The following is a 14,840-nucleotide window of genomic DNA, read 5'->3' as shown; positions in this document are numbered from 1 at the left end:
GTTGTACTGTTGTAGCCTACCGCGACTTTTGGCTTTAGGACCTTTAGCTGCCATGCACTCTACGCAATTACTTATCCATTCTGCTATGGAATCTCGACAACCGATCCAGTAGAACCGTTGTTTAATCTTCTCTATAGTTTTTGTAATTCCAAGGTACCCTCCACTAGGTCCATTGTGATATTCTTTCAATACTTTCGGGATCATGGACTTCGGTACTATGATCAGCAGACGAGACTGTTTGCCATCTTCGCTTTCCCAGGTACGATGAAGATATCCATTAACGAGGTTTATGCTGTTCCATTGGGCCCAATATGCTTTTGCCGTTGGACTCTCGTTACTTATTTGTTCCTTTGGTGGTCGTACCCCATTTTCTTTGGCCATTACCAGCTTTGTAAGATCAGGGTCCTTCAGCTGATTGATTCTAATGCGATGAGGAGTCCAATCATCTTCAGGTTCTATATTCAGTAATCGCACGTCGATTATACCTTCTTTTCCTTCTGATTTGGAGCAATGTTTACATTCCAGTGGACAAGGGCGACATGATAATGCATCCGCATTTTTGTGGTGAATCCCTTTTCGATGTTCTGTTGGTTGTTTCCGTTTTGATGGGTTTACCTTTATATTGCAATTTCGGGCAAAGTGACCCGCTTTTCCACAGTTGAAACATCTTCCTGTTGTATTTACTCGCTGTGCAGCAATTGTCTTCAGAGTCTTCAATATTTCTTCCATCAGCGCCGGTTGTTCCATTTCAACCCTTTGTACTTTGTGTGCTGGTTTACTTAGTAGGGAAGCTGTTTCCTGTGTGAGGGCGTGCGAAACCGTTTCAGCAAACGTTCTTTTTGGCAATGCATATGTGGCGCGTTTGGTGTCCACATCACGAATTCCATTTATGAAACATTGAATTTTTACCCTCTCAATGTAATCCACAGGTGCATCTGCATTTGCCAAATGAGCCAGTCGTTCTATTTCAGTTGCGAACTCTTGCAATGACTCGTTCATTTTCTGACCCCTATTTTGCAGTTCGATCTGGTATATTTGTTTCCGGTGCTCACTACCATATCGTCTTTCTATCGCACTCGTCAATGCCTCATAGTTGTCCCGTTCACAGTCTGGAATAGTCTGAAGGATTTCTGCCGCAGGCCCTTTCAATGATACAAACAAGGACGCCACTTTGTCCGCTGCATTCCAGTTATTGGCCATTGCTGTCTTTTCAAACTGAAGTTTGAAAATTTGAAATGGAATACTTCCATCGAATGTGGGTGCCTTCAATCTTTGATTATTTGTTGATGGTGCAGGGCCATGTAGTTGCAGTTCTCGCACACGATTACTTAACTGAAGAACTTCTGATTTTAAATTTTCTTCGTCATTTTTTAAAGTGCTTAATTCGTCTTCAAATTTTGAAAATTTCTCTTGCACTTGTGTATTATTTTCTGTAATCTGTTGTGCCAAACGCTTTTCTAACTGCGTATTATTTTCAGTCATTTGTTGTGTAAGGCGAGACTCTAACTGTGATGTATTTTCAGCTATTTGCGTTATTTGCTGTGCCAGACGATTTTCTGTTTGCACTGCATTTTCTGTTATTTGTGATATATTTTCAGCTATTATTTGCTTAAAAGCCACTAACAGCATGTTCATGTCTGCACTTGATGATGTTCGATGTTCTTCTACTTTTTCTTCTACCTTTGTAGAAGTTTCTGGCCCATCAAATTCGAACTCGTCCACATTAATTCCATCCGCTTCCATTGCTTCACGTAATCGTGCCTGCAGATCCGCCTTTTGCCCGCTTATCGGCAATTTACGCTCCTCCAGTTCCTTTTTCAATTGCTGAATTCTCAATTCTCCGAATTTAACCATCTTGAATTTGGATTATTTGACAATCCCACTTCTGACACCAATTGTTACGAATTTACTCTTGCTAGTTTACTTTGTTAGGTTCGTATCTCTGGATTGACAAATAAAATCAACACTGTTTAATTTAATTCAACAACTCTTTATTTCACAACTCGTCTACACTATAGCAGTTTACTCTTAGCACTGATTGATTACGTTGGCGCTGACACGGCTTATATAGCCACGCACTTCTCGCTGATGCCGACGTGTCCTTCTAGAATATTGCGTCTGGAAATTACCAGAACATAATGCTATACGGCGCCAGACGCAAGCAAACAGTCGCGGCGCCAGACTCAGCAATTGTTTAACTAGACAAGCAGACAGTGCGGCGCCAGATGTCTATTGTTTCGACAAGCAGACAGCCGTGGCGCCAGATGTCTACAACAAGACAAATGCTATTCCATATACCTACAGCTATTGTTCATAATCAGGGATGCTTATAGTAATACAAATACAACTTAATATTACTTTTGTAACAATATTTTTCCGTGACTTGCAAAAATCTGCGTCGATATGTATGCAAGCTCATACATATGCATACATATTTACGCACGTTGGAACACAAAGCTGTTACAGCGGCAAGGGAAGCGGTAACAATCGGCGATCGTTTGTTAGTTTCTTTCGCGTCTCGTCGCGTCAGTGCTTCGACAGATTGATGTGCTGAACACATAGAACGCGACAGACTGCAAGCGCCATCTGAATCTGATATTGAAATATACACATTCTTAAGGACACAGTTATTTAGACAGCTGCACAACTACATAACTGTGTCCATATGAACGTGTATATTTTAATATTTGACAGATGTCGCTTGCAGTCTGCCCCGCTCAATGTGTTCCGGGCGTGACTCTTTGAGTTTCGACACATTGACTCTTTGAAAAAACTTAAGCTTCAGCCATTGGTTGCCCGTGAAACGAAGATTTCGCATGAAGCAATAATTGTACACATTTACATACAAAGTTGTGGGTAGACAAATTTACAAACATTATGCGTATGTTTCTTTTTGTTTACATACACACATAATTACATATGTACGTGAATATGTGCGACCGCTTGGTCTTTTAACATGTTATCAAAACTTTTAAAGACCTGACCTGTAAATAAATATGTATGTACATACATATATATCAGAGAGCTGCATTGGGTATGTTCGAGCCTGTTCGATCACCCTCATTAAAAATCGAGCACGAGCGAGCACCACACTCGGCAGCAATGGGTTCGATCGAGTGGCACACCCGGCAGCTGCTTTCTGAGTGTTCGAGTCTGTTTGATCATACTCTCTTCAAAACGATCACAAGCGAGTGTCCACACTCGACACCCGCAGCTAACCCGAAATGTGTTCAACTATTGCCACGGATACTCGGACAGAACACGGGTGTAGAAGAAATGTATCAAATTTTTCTGAGCAAAAATATGAGAAATTATTATTGTTGTATACACTTTAACAGTCAATATTATTGAAATACAGCATTTAAACTATATGTATGCATGTATCAAAGGAATGACGCATTTTAAAATTAAAAATATATTTGCATAACCATAACATAAGACCAGACAAGCTGTAACTGCCATTCGCAATTTTGCAACCAATAAAATCTTCTTTTTTCGGCCATTAGTTTCAATAAATATCATGTAATACGTATCATATAACATTCTTAACACTCACAAAGCAAATTAATCAACTGTACTGACGATTACACATAAACAAAAAATGCTTTGCACACTCGAGCCTAAACTCGGACACTCGAATATATTGATCCGCAAAACACCCGAACCCAAACAAACACGTATGAACGACACTCGAGTGTTGTGATCAACACGTTCGTCTGCGCACAGTCGCTAACAAGCAATCCTTCTGCTCGTTCAAAGAAAGCAATACAAGCCGGTTTCGGGTAAGTGTTCGAGTGTGCACGGAAATTGTGTATCCGTTGCAGATCTCTGATATATATCTTATCAAGCCTATGTACATTAATTAAAGATTTACATACATACATAGGTATGCATGTATGACTTTATTATATATTTCCAAAGATTTTAAGGAATTCATCATGAAATAGTTCAATTTGTACGTATAAACATGCTTGTGTGCTTTGATATAAAATATATAGAAAATATACATACATACATATGTATGTATGTATGTACATACATATATAAATTATATGCAGCATCGTTTGCGCATAGTAAAAAAGGGAATCTGTAAGCGTACATTCCTTAACATTGGAATTATCATTATTGTTCTCATTTAACACTGAAAATGCTCAATTCTGCTATTTTCATGCCCCTGATGTTAAGTGGTGAAACACGCTAATAATTTTCTGTGGTGAAACACGCTTATCCAAAACAGTAAATATCCCAAAATTGAAATATCCCTAAATTTTTGTTATCGTGAACCTTCTCTGTAAATATACGTTCTCTGACTCAATACCGCTGTTAGCGCCACCAACTGATGGATAGCTCTTTGCTAATAATAAACAAATAATTTGCAATAAATAAATAATGTGACTATAAGGAGAGTTATAAACTATCCTATCTTTCAAGTTGGACCAAACTGCACACATTGTTAAAAATTTCATTAAAATCGGTTCAGTAGTTTAGGAGTCCATCGCAAACAAACAACGTGACACGTGATTTTTATATGTTAAGATGTGTTTATTTATGTATGTTTTGTATTGCCTCTGCCTTATCTAATTTATTTGGACTGTATCAATAGTATAATAAGATTTTTCTTAACTTATTTAACATTTGTGAAATATATAACGGGTTTAAATATAATGTTGTTGTCCGTCCTTTGGTAGCAACGAACATGTTCAATTTTGAACAACAAGAGAATACTATCCGCTCAACTTGCCACCACCCCCTAGACCTCGATGGTTAACCGAGTTTCCTGATTCTTAGCCCTAACGCAATATAATTGCCACAGAAATTTGAAAAATTTACTTCTTTCACACAACATTGGATGATACCGACATTCTTGAGTAATTTTCATCGTCCCCTGGCCTCATAGTAGTCTCCTACATGTCATAACGTATAACGAACGCCTCCTTCTAATTACGAGTATACTCGAGAGACTCCAGACTTGCCACACTACTCCTCAGTTATATCCATCTATTTATGCTTCACACTGAACATCGCCAAATGCAGCATATAGTACATCAAGAGTTCTATATTCCCCGTCTTAAGCCCCCAAATAAAAAAATGCAATGGCATGTGCAAGATCTGCACTATGAATAAGCAAAAATTACGAACGAAGATCATGGCAGCAACTTATTATTCTCAGAAACTTTTTTTTATTTTTATAGAAAAAATTCCAAATTTTGAATCACTATATTTAATCCTCTAATTGAGATAATCACACTTTGTCGCTGGAATTTTTAAACTTTGAAATAATTAATAATAAATAAATTTCTGAATATGTGATGGTTATTTTTGAGTAGAGTTTACTATCATTGAGTGCGGTCAACAAGTGTGCTACGCAATTGTCACAATTTGCAAATAAACCAATCTGTGGTAGTTCGTGGGTGTGTGGGCCGTGGGAGGCATTGATGTTGTCAACACGTTTCACATCGATTAATAGTAGCAATTGGTAAAACTCATTCAAATCAAATCACATTTTTAATCGAAGTTTGCTTTTTTAAACAATAACAAATCATATAAACCCTTAAATAATAAATTTTCGCGGGGGAAAAAAGTGCACATCAGCTGTTTCTTTTACACGTATATTAAATCAGAATGGCTGAACCTCTTCATGAGGTGACGCCGAGAAACAGCCTCAGCTCATTTAGAGTAAATAAAATAAGAAAATTAGAAAAAGCTAACTCACTTATAAATGAGAGGCTTAGAACTTTGGAAGCGATGTGCAATCAGTTACATAAAGATAACATAGCATTAAAAAGAGAAATCGAATCTAGTAAAAAAAAGCATGTTAGTGTTGAAGCAAAACCTTCTAGTATGAATGTAGATCAAATATACGAAACCGATGAAGAGGAGCTAGCTAAAGGAACTGAGTGGATACTCAAAAAGAAGCTCTCTTCAAAAAAACGCAAAGCTGATACTTCTCCAACAATTGTCAGACCTTCGAAAAATAAAAATAAAGAGCAGGCGGCCAACAATGATACTAAAACCCACCGCCCACCTCCTTTTATAATAAACGACGTAAAGGATTTTAATAAATTACGTTCTAATATTACAGATCTAATAAATAACAACTCTTAATAAAGCTTTTGAGCAACGACGCCTACAAACTTAATGTCTTCGATGCAAACAATTATCACACAATAACAAAATACTTATCTAATGAAAATATGTATACCTTGGTTTAGCTACGAGAGTAAACATAATAGGCCAATAAAAGTAATGATAAAAAATTAACACCACTCATGCGATACACTCATGCGATACACATTCCATTTTAAATGATCTAAAATCTCAAGGTTTTAAGGTCATAAATACAATTAATAAGCTTAAATGGAAGACTAAAGAACCGCTAGATATGTTTTTAGTAGTATTTGATGCTACGGAAGACATTAAGAAAATTCATCAGTTCATAACCATTCATAGTACCGTTGTCAAAGTTGAGCCTATTAAGGTAACAAAATTAATTCCACAGTGCAAAAACTGTCAAGCTTTTGGACATACAAAAAACTTCTGTGGAAAGCCATCGAGGTGTGTGAAATGTGGAGGCAAACATCCTACTATTGAATTCAGAAAAGCTGAAAAGGACCCTGCTAAATGTTATAACTGCGGCGATTCTCATCCTGCAAGCTACCGTGGTTGTGTCGTCGCAAATGAACTGCCAAAACTTAGAGATAAAAAGAATGATAATTCAGATGAGGAGAATCCCAATGCTCCGACGAACAAACCCGTTGTGAACACAGGAGAAGTAAAATCTCTTCCTTCCGGTTCTAAAGTTTCATTTGCGCAAATAGCTAAACAAGGCCATACAAATACAATTAAAAAAAGTAGTCCGTTATCCCAAATCTTGGATAAACTAAATGAGCAAGAGAAACTATTTAAGTCCTTTAATTAATTTAATTAACGGCTCAATGCTCATGAGTACCATCTACAATTTATTGATGAACAGTGACTCTTTGAGAATAATGCTATGGAACGCTAATAGTTATTCTACACGACAGAAATATTGATATATGTATGTCTATTATCTGAAACTCATTTTACAAACCAATCATTTAAAATTTATGAATTATATCACACACCACACCCGGCAAACTCAGCACGAGGAGGGAGCACTATAATTATCAAAAGCAATATTGAACACTGCGAGGAAGATCCGATTAAGACGGAAGAAATTCATGCTACAACAATTTCAGTTAAATTGCACAATCACCCATTGTATCTTATTGCTTTGTATAGTCCACCTAGACATAATATCAAAATAGAAACGTATATGAATTTATTAAAAAATTATGACGGAAGGTACATCATTGGTGGCGACTTTATTAGGGATCGCGCAAAACACACTCATTAGGGATCGCGCTTGACTACAACCAAAGGTCGAGAACTTCTCAAAGCTATACAAGCAGTTGGATGCAATTTTGTTTCTACAGGAAGACCCACTTATTGGCCTACAGATAGTCAGAAATTGCCAAACTTTCTGGACTTCTTTATAATCAATAAAATACCGAAACTCAATTTATGTATAAAAGATTGCTCAGACCTAAGCTCTGACCATTCTCCAGTGCTACTAACTCTGTATGAAAAGCCAATTATTTCGGCCGCCAAGCCAAAGTTATGTAATAAACACACTAATTGGTATAAATTTAAAAATATATTGAATAAAGTCGACCCAAAGCTTAAACACATATCTACAGGTATTGAGTTGATCTGTGAGGTTGAAGATTTCACAAACTAGGTCCTCTGCTCTCAAAACTGAGCTTAATAAATGTACAGCAAACCTAAGAGCACAAATTAAAGAGTTTAAAAAATTTTCATTCAAAACGTATGTGGCTAAACTCTCAGCTAATAAATCCACCGACTATTCACTCTGGAAAGCTGTAAGAAATATTAATAAACAAATAAAACATGTAGCACCATTAAAACTAAACGAAACTGCATGGGCTAAAACGAATGAACAGAAAGCTGCCGTATTTGCAAGTCATTTGAGAAACACATTTACGCCTAACGATGGGTATGATATAAACTGTGAAAATAGTTAGATGGATCCACACATCAGCATTTCTCCTGCTACTATTAAAGAAATTAAAAATCTTATCGGGAACACAAGACTCAAAAAAGCACATGGCACAGTGGATCCGCTTGTATGGAACAGCGGCCAAAAATACTTTTCTTGACATAGCGGGTTGAAATTCTTTCCAAAAATAATAAAAAAATTCCCATGGGAATGATCGAAACAAACTTAATAATTTTTTTTTAATAAAATTGAAATTATTTTATTTTATCTACATTGCAGTTATATTTTTAGAAAAATGTTGTTTTACATATACATACATATCATCAAAAATCCAATATAAAAAAACAATAAAAGAAAAATGAAGGAAACAAAAATTATATAGAATCATCTAGTAATTCATAAACAGATGTCAACAAAGTTGACTTGTCTTTTTTTGGAAGTTGTCTCTGTCCTGTTATAAAGGGATCTGAGCGCAACAATAGTGCATTAATGACATCTGTGTTTGTTAAAGTACGTTACACTTTCCGACTGTGCTGAAGTCTACATTTCTTTATTTCCTTGTTATTGGACTCTGCAGCTTCCTCCGAAAGCTCTCCAATCGACACTAACGCGATTAGTTCTCGTTGAAGAGTCAGCAAAATCCAGTTGAGGACGGCCACGATGAGTACTTTCCTCCATCTGCTGCGATTTACACTGCGTGCGTTTTAACAAAATCGATTGCTCTTTATTCAGCCAACCAGATTGGTATTGAAGAACTGAAGATTTTTTCCGTTTATAATTCTTCCAAAAAGTTGAAATTGTTTTACAGATGTTCTCAACTTTTTTCGACAGATCGCTCAGCTCTGTAATGTAGCCGTTGTTTTGAATATTCTCTTGCACAACTGAAATCAATTTCGTCAGTTTTTCTGCTTTGGTTCCGTGTTCTGTGTACCATATATTAAAAATATACAGGCGTGTAAACACACACTTATGGGAAGAACCTACATCAAAAATTATTCAAAGGAAACATAAACAAAATTTAGATATTTATTTATTAACAGTTTTGCAAAAATATACACAGCTACAAAAGACGAAGGCAGACCAACACAGCACAATAGACAAAAGGACAACTTAAACGACCTTAGTATTTTTACGATTATACAGACATCTGCTAGTGATGAGCGATATTTCACTACCGGTGATTTTTTCACTGTGATTGAAAAATCGCAAATCGCAACTGCGATCACATTTTATAAATAGCAGTTCGCTTCTATGAACTGCGATTGCGATCGAACCTGTGAATTGCGATCGCAGTTCGAAACTGCAGGAAATGTATCAAGGAAAAGAAGTGAAGTGTGATGTTTGAAGTGGTAGATGAAATATAATCAAAATGGAATATTTTAATTTGTTTTAATAAAATTTTTAATTTTACTTATTGTTAAAACCAAATTTGAAAGCTTGTTGTGATGAAAACAAGAATTGTAACTAATTAATTTCAGAAAAAATGATGGAATAAAAAAGTTACGGGTTTTTAATATTTTCCCAAAGGTTAGGAAACTCGCCTTAATTATTTGGTCTGGAAAATATTAAAAGCGGGTATTCTAAACAAACAAATTATCAACCACACTAATGGTAATTCCTTCTAAGAAATGTGTGAAACCATCATACCAACATATAAATGAACTATGCAATAAGCCGAAGTCAGGTAGCCAAATCGCTCCAACATTTGCGAAAATGTAGTGAAAAGAAAGGCGTAAAAACTTGACTCGAGTTACAGGAACCAAAAGAGAATTTGCTGCCAATAACGACAAAAGGTTCAGTCGTTCCCACAGTCGGGTGTACGTAACTGGACGGGACCCGGACTTGTATTCGCCCAAACATTGTCAAATCGGCAGAATTTGCCGCTACAACAACAACAACAAAAGGTCTCCGTTTGAACGTCGGCTTAGTTGCGATCGCAATAGCAATATAAAATCACAGTGATTTAAAAATAGCAATATCGCTCATCTCTAATATCTGCACATTTCTGCAGATAAGTTTAACACATTAAAACCTTAAAAGTAAGACAAACACAATGACATACAAACCAATTTCTGGATTTTCTTGAAACACAACTAAAACATGAACTAAACATAAAAAAGACGTTCACAAAATAGATACTATCGATAAAATTAGTTTTTCATAAAATACTTTACAAGGATGTTAATTATTAACATCTCGATTTAAAGTTAATACCTTCAACTTCAAAATGCATTTTAAATAATCTATTTCCGAGCACTCTAGCAAACATTTGATCTCTTTGAAGTTCGATTTTAATTTGACAAAATCACTCTGCGCGCAGCTGCGTTGCGAAAATGAACACGTGTTCACGCTTTCAATGCTATTTTTAGAAAGTCCTGTTAGGTTTTCAGAAAAATGCGGTATGGCTTAAAGAAGATTGGACATTTAAGAGACAATTGGTTTACATTTTGTTTCAATCATGTGTGGTTGATTTTTTTGATTTTTGACCTCTGACGGATCCACTGTGCATGGGTACAATTTAATAACTGGAGAAATATTACGCAATTTACCAAAGAATTGTATAGAAAAACTTGTAAACATTATAAACAGTGCTTTATGCCTAAGATACGTCCCATCGCTTTGGAAAGTATCTGAAGTCATAATGATTCCCAAGCCGGGTAAGCCAGTACACACTTTTACATCATATAGACCGATTTCGCTGCTGCCAGCCTTATCTAAAATCTTTGGGAATGTACTCATAAATAGAGTCAAACCAATAATGGCTCATAAAAACCTAATACCAACACATCAATTTGGCTTCCGTGACCACCACCTAACAATTGACCAGGTACACCGATTCGTTAATTTCGTTGAAAATTACGTTTGTACGGCGGCCTTTTTGGACGAGTCTCAGGCTTTTCACAAAGTTTGGCATACGGGTCTACTGCTCAAATTGAAATACATGCTACTCAAACAATTTTGTGAAATAATTGCTTTGTACTTAAAAGATAGAAGAACCGATAGAGGCCGGTGTTGCCCAGGGAAGCATGTTGGAGCCAATGCTTTATTTGCTTTTTACTAGTGACCCCATCTGATTCTAGTTATATAACAGCGACATTTGCGGATGACACAGCTTTGTTAGCAGCTGGAGAGTCAACTTCAGTATCTAGTCGACGAGTGCAGACAGCAGTCAACGCAATTACTAAGTGGGCATCTAAGTGGCGCATTAAATTAAACGACACCAAATCAATTCATGTCGACTTTACCTTGAAAAAGCCGGCATATTGTCCAATTTATATAAATAACATTCTTATACCACACCACAACAATGCTAAGTACCTAGGTATCACCTTAGATGCTAAGCTACGCTAGAAAGAGCATGTCAAAAAAAATATAAATAGAGTCAAACCAATAATGGCTCATAAAAACCTAATACCAACACATCAATTTGGCTTCCGTGACCACCACCTAACAATTGACCAGGTACCTACACCGATTCGTTAATTTCGTTGAAAATTACGTTTGTACGGCGGCCTTTTTGGACGAGTCTCAGGCTTTTCACAAAGTTTGGCATACGGGTCTACTGCTCAAATTGAAATACATGCTACTCAAACAATTTTGTGAAATAATTGCTTTGTACTTAAAAGATAGAAGAACCGATAGAGGCCGGTGTTGCCCAGGGAAGCATGTTGGAGCCAATGCTTTATTTGCTTTTTACTAGTGACCCCATCTGATTCTAGTTATATAACAGCGACATTTGCGGATGACACAGCTTTGTTAGCAGCTGGAGAGTCAACTTCAGTATCTAGTCGACGAGTGCAGACAGCAGTCAACGCAATTACTAAGTGGGCATCTAAGTGGCGCATTAAATTAAACGACACCAAATCAATTCATGTCGACTTTACCTTGAAAAAGCCGGCATATTGTCCAATTTATATAAATAACATTCTTATACCACACCATAACAATGCTAAGTACCTAGGTATCACCTTAGATGCTAAGCTACGCTAGAAAGAGCATGTCAAAAAAAAAGGAGCGAGCTTGATATGATATTTGGCAAACTTTACCACCTACTTGGCAGGAAATCCAAGCTATCAATACAAAACCAACTGTTATTATACAATCAAGTCCTAAAGCCAGTTTGGGCCTACGGAGCCCAACTATGGTGTTGCTCAAGTCAAGGCTGTATTGTCAGCATTCAGCGCTTTTAAAGTAAGGTACTAAGGACTTTAGTTAATGCTCCTTGATCTAGGCGTGAATTTAGTGGTAAATGAAATGTCGAAATTAACAAAGTCTGACGAACTGAGGCTTAGACAGCACGTTAATGAGGAACCCTACAGACTTATCGAAACTGCTGGGCGAGAAATCCGGTTGAAACGCAAGAAGCATTCCGACTTACCAAGGCAACAATAGCAGCAATTGTATTTCTTAACATTTAGCTTTTAAGTATCTCTCCTAATTATTTAGACCAGAATTGTTGTTAGTATTTTATTTTTATATACTAGGTACAATGTAAAATAATAATAAAAAAAAGAAAAATTTATGAGAAACGAAAATTAATTGGTGAAATTTTAGTTTGAATAAAAAAACGAAAATTCCTTTGTTAAATGAATAGGAAACTAAAAAAAGCGACCCCTTAGAGTTAAGCTACAGCGCCTGGCTTGACGGAGAATCTTTTTTTGTCGATCACTAACATTTAAGGGGGTAAGAGTTGAAAAAACTTCTTTGAAGCACCCTAATGAACAGTTTACCACACTGTTTGTTCGAATTGAAGCCGTTCTCAATTCACGACCACTCACAACCCTCTCGCAAGATCCCTCTGACAGGGGAGTTTCCCAAAGGAGCACCCATTCTGGCAATATCTGAGCCAGCCGTGGAGTCGCTACTCATATTAAATCGATAGGAAAGAATCAAAATTCTACATCATGATTTCAGTTGCCGATGGAAGAGAGCGTATATAAAGTACCTTCATAAAAGGTGCAGATGGAAGGGTCCAGAACAGACACTAAAGCTAGGAGATTGTGCAATCATCCATTATTATTGTCTACCCCACCAACCCTATAGTACAACTACATTACGGTTCCCAGGTCATTGATGAATAGTTTATCTCCGTACTCCAGACACGCCGTTAGACGACCACCTACGTCACGCAGACGTGGCCCTATGCCCTCGACGAGAAGCGGAGGATGCGGTATAAAAGCTAGCTAAGCCGATGAAACCCCTGCAACAGAGGTGAGTCGATATCGCCTATCAAAAATGATTGTGCCCCGTCATGCATGGGCACGGTGGGTAATACCAAAAATCCAGGTGCGACGGACTCATAATGATCGGTTTCCATGCCAGCGTCTATTCACTATGTTAAATGCGCCTGTGAACACGACCCACCAAACACCATCAACTGTTTCTTACTGATGGTGTGGAAAGAGTGGTGTAAAGCTGCTCTTCCGAAGTATTAGCCAAGATGTAAATCAGTATCCTGCCATTTCGGGCATTGGTCAAGAAGCATTGTATTGCTACATACAAGCGCCGGTTCGTCTGCGTATTCCGGGACCGGAAAGCAAGGGACAGACTCCAGGGAACTGCATTATAAGCGTCGTTCCTGAGGGTACACCCGTTACTGTCTACTTCGGCTCGCTTCCCTGCACACAATGAGCTGGTAAAACTGATTAATGGAGAAAAAAATGGAACACACTAAAGGGAAGACTAAGCAAACGAAATAATGTGGGGGTGCTAGTAGAAATTAGCCCATATGTTGAGGTGAATGAAGTCGTAAGGCGTCAAGCCAGGCAAAGGTTGTTAAGATAACACCTAAATGGCAATGTGAAAACGGTAGGGTACCTGACTAGCGAGGGAAGAGGAAACAATCCTAAAGATTTTTTTTTTTGTTTCAATATCTTTTTATTTATTGAATCTGCTTTTTGTTTTGAAAGCCTAACAATAAGTAATAAAATCTTAAACCTATTTAAAAACTAGACACGCTCAAGCAAGTGATTGAGCTGTTTTGGTGATACATTGCTCCTCAGTACGCGGGCATATCTCTTCTTTTAAGGCGTGTTTGATCACAGGAATGTACCAAAGCATTAGCCAAAGGGTTTGGGTGATCACGGAGTTTAGATATATATTTAATTCTGCTGTCTTCTACTTCTTTCCTTACTATAGAAATACCAAGGTCTTTATGGATATTTTCATTACGCATGTACCATGGTGAACACGTGATTGATCTAAGCATTTTTGATTGGAACCTTTGTATTATGTCTATATTAGTTGCACAGGTCGTACCCCACAGTTGAATGCCATACATCCAAATTGGCTTTATGACCGCATTATATAAAAGCACTTTGTTGTCTAGGCTAAGTTTGGAGTTTTTATTTAATAGCCAATTTAAATTTGCAGCTCTTATCTTCATGCAAGTTATTTTACTAAATATATGTTTTTTCCACGTAAGTCTTCTATCTAGGTGAATACCAAGATAAGTTGATAAAGATGACGGAGCGAAATTAATAACAGAGAAAGACTTGCTGACGGTTCAGCGTTGGATGCAGAGAAAAAAGAATAAGAAGAATTCAAACACGATACAGCGTCTCCGAACCAATGCCTTCTTAATTGCAAAACCGAATGATATGACGCGCGCAAATATTCTTCGAACGGTCAATACAAATGGGACACTAATGGGCAAAAATGTCTCAAGAGTGAAAAAGAAATTAGACTCTTTAATGTGGCATCGGTAAAAACCATCAGAGCAGCCTACGCAGGAGTTAAGGAATGTATTCCTTATTATGTAAATTATATGTACCTTATTTTAGAACAATAAGAAGGCACT

General features: G+C 37.1%; 1 long non-coding RNA gene across 1 annotated transcript; it reads right to left on the bottom strand.

Annotated features, from left to right (window-relative positions):
- Window positions 1–8,273: 8,273 nt before the first annotated feature.
- Window positions 8,274–12,778, bottom strand: LOC125777207 (uncharacterized). The gene is made up of 2 exons (XR_007422162.1): window positions 9,098–12,778; window positions 8,274–9,021 (listed from the first exon to the last, which is right to left on the bottom strand). It is a non-coding gene; the product is annotated as an uncharacterized LOC125777207 (long non-coding RNA).
- Window positions 12,779–14,840: the final 2,062 nt, after the last annotated feature.

The sequence above is a fragment of the Bactrocera dorsalis genome, chromosome 3 (assembly GCF_023373825.1).
Source record: "Bactrocera dorsalis isolate Fly_Bdor chromosome 3, ASM2337382v1, whole genome shotgun sequence".
Taxonomy (NCBI): Eukaryota; Metazoa; Arthropoda; class Insecta; order Diptera; family Tephritidae; genus Bactrocera; species Bactrocera dorsalis.
The sequence above is the reverse complement of the archived record's forward strand: the minus strand, read 5'-3'. Positions and strand labels throughout refer to the sequence as shown.